We start from the raw sequence: 3,283 nt of genomic DNA, 5'->3' as shown, positions 1-3,283 counted from the left end.
ATGAAATTTGGTTTTATATACCCATTTATAATCGATAGCCTATTTACCTAGTGGGAGGGTGGTCAAGATCCAAGTCTTGTTGTCACTAAGTCAAAACAATTAGAAGAAACATAATTGCTAGTCGAAAAAGACAATCTACATTGTTTAGCAAGATGACAAGTATGGAAAAATAAATTCTTATGATATGTGATGAGAGGGAAAATTTTAGACATATGTTGTAAAATCTCACAAGAGGTATGGCCTAATATATGGTGTCATATATCTAACTTGCCATGGGAAGTAATATCAGCCATATGGTCAAACTTAGAAGCATTAAAATGACTAAAGTGTGTAGAATTACAAAGATAGTGATAGCGTGTGGAAATTTTGTGGAGGATGTAAAGGTTGATATGTTGAATCACGTGTCAAATCATCCTCTTTGTAGACACATCCTTAATGTGATATAAATTATGTGAGAAAGAAATTTTATATTGTAAATTATGACATAATTTGAAAATAGATATTACGGTAAAGAGGAGTTCAGAAATATAGAGAACAATTTGTAAATGCAAGCAAGGATCAAGTATGATGGTGCCAGAAAAGTTGGCAATGATGATATTTCATTGGGAAGATGAATTTCGATGGGATGAATGATTTTAATATTAGAGAAGCACTTGATGTGCGGGTGATGGACAATTCTAAAAAGTGTATTAGATTCGTCGAAGTAATAAATAAAACTCGTCTTCATAGGAATTGTGAATTTAAACAAAGAAACTATGTGTGAATTAAAGCAAATAACAATGAGGATTTTAGAGTTATTCAGTTCTAGAATAAAAATGAGAAATTAATGGAGTTGATTTCAATTAGTAAAGGAGATTTGATCTTTTTTCGACTCCCATTCTCATACTTATTGATGAATTATGCATTAAACAAATTTATAATATGTTAAAATATTATGGCGAATTAACACGGTCACTGCACCTAATTCCTTGGTGTACAACTCACTAATCTACACAATAATTCCATAATTTCTTAGGCCAATTCATAGTTAAATTAGGCGTTCTAAGTTCATTAAATCACAAGCCACAACTTAAAATTACTTATTCCTAGTTAATAACTAAGTTGAATAATTTCCCTAGATCGGATCGGTAGACTAACAGTCAAAAATCTCTACTCATCTGATATCAATTCATTCATTCGTCAATACATAAAAATAAATTAACACAGGGACAATTAAATAATAACAATAATATAAAATAATTTAATTAACATCAAACAGCCATATGATCCAACAAGTACAAGAAAGTTTGTCTAAAAAGACATAATCTAATGAATTTAGCTACTAATAGTAATTATAATAATTACCATGAGTTTAGATGGAGAGAACATAAAAATCAAGGAAGAATAGGTCTTTAATGGATTCTTAAACCCTCAAAATCGTCACTTTAGTTATCTTCAGTCGTCATTTTCTCTATAAAAGCATGGACCGTCAAAAAGTAGCCAACATTCTCTATTTAAATTGTAAAATGTGTCAGAAATTATCGCTCTATCACGCCATGATGAGACCTTCGTTGCGCCATGATGGGATGCATCGTGCGCGCATGAAATCTATGGGTCAGCGTTGCTTTTTTCTTCACTTTTTCATATGAATTCTTCTAAGTCCCAATTCTTCCACTATTTGTAGTTTTTGCTTTATTATTTATATTTTTTCCATGACTTTTGCTCATTATTTCACTACTTTCATTCGAATTTGCTAGTAAAAATCATGTAATGACGAAGGTCATCACAACACTAAACTTACTTTGTTGTTTGTCCTCAAGTAACCTGTCTACACACTAAAAATTTCATCTGAATTAAAATGCTTACCCTTACCAATGAATGTCACCTTTCTTTTCTGATCAATACTTTTGTTCCCTGCTTCAATCCAATCAACTCATAAAATTTCTTTCGAACATACAAATAATCAACCTGACTCCCATCTCACATATACGCATTCAATTTGACAGGATAATCACACAATCAACGTACAAAAGAATTTAACAATGAGTGTGTAAAGTTTCTAACCATATCAATCAAAATCATATTTAAACATATACTTTTGAGGTCTTTTTACGATTGTAATGAGGCTTATGTCATGATAGAATAATTTAGGATAGTATGTTTAAATCTTTGGAGTTACATACCTAATTTTCGTGATGTTATCTTATTCCTTTCATATCATTTTTTCTTATTCACTTGGTACTAGAGAATTCATTAAGTTGGTCTTTTCTTTCTTTCTTTTTCACACACAAAAAATTGAATTAATTATTTTTAACTTCTTGTCCCTTTTTTTACTTTCTTTTCTTTTGATCAATTTTCTCTAGTACCCTAACCCAAAACTTATTTGTTGCTAACTTTCAAGAGCAACCCTAAAAAATTTAATTTGTATCGGACAAGTAAAACAAATATTTCTGCATGACTTCAAAGAGGGTGGAATATTTCATCTCTTAAGTCAAATGGCTATATAATAAAGGTTATGTCATTGAAAGAATGGTTAAGGCTCAAATTGGTTGGCAAGAGATATGATCAAATTAAAATAGGGTGACTTAAAAAGACTCTGAGTTTTCACAAAAAAACTGCTTTAGTGTGTATTTATGGAACATCTATCTTAAAGCTAGCAGTTGAGTGGTCTAATGCATAAGATGAAGAAGCTCTTGGAAACTCCAAATCCTTGAATGTTATTTTCAATGGTTTGGATAACATGTTTAGATTAATAAACATAGGTATTGACGCCAAATATGCTTGGGAGATCCTCAAAACTGCACATTGTAGCGGTAAATTCATGACCATTAAGCTATGGATAAACTTAACGTCAATAAAACTAGAGTCGCCACCGCGCTTTTATTGTTTCCAAAGGAAAAGGAAAAAGTACGAACAAAACGCAAAGGTAAGAAGTTTTCAAATCAAAACTAATAAAATGCCAGAGATTACAGGTAAGGGGGTTGGTTACACAGAGGGAAGGTGTTAGCACCCAAAGTGTCATAGGTACTCCTAGGGATCCCTTTTTATATGTGTGTGTGTGTGTGTGTGTTTTAGTATAAAATGATGTTTGTAATAAATAGAGTGAGAGGATGAGAAAAGAATTCATTAATTATATTTTTGTGTTTGACAAGACCTTCGGACTTGTTCCTATGTACCAACATAAAAATGAGGGATCAAAACCTCGTAGTTCATGGTAACAATTTCAAAATGAGTGGATTGCTTTTAATAAAAGTTTAAATTTAAAAGAGGCACAAAAGGGTCTAAAAGAGTTTGAATGTGTGTT

Source organism: Lathyrus oleraceus, chromosome 6 (assembly GCF_024323335.1).
Source record: "Lathyrus oleraceus cultivar Zhongwan6 chromosome 6, CAAS_Psat_ZW6_1.0, whole genome shotgun sequence".
Lineage (NCBI taxonomy): Eukaryota > Viridiplantae > Streptophyta > Magnoliopsida > Fabales > Fabaceae > Lathyrus > Lathyrus oleraceus.
Note: the sequence above shows the minus strand (reverse complement) of the source record.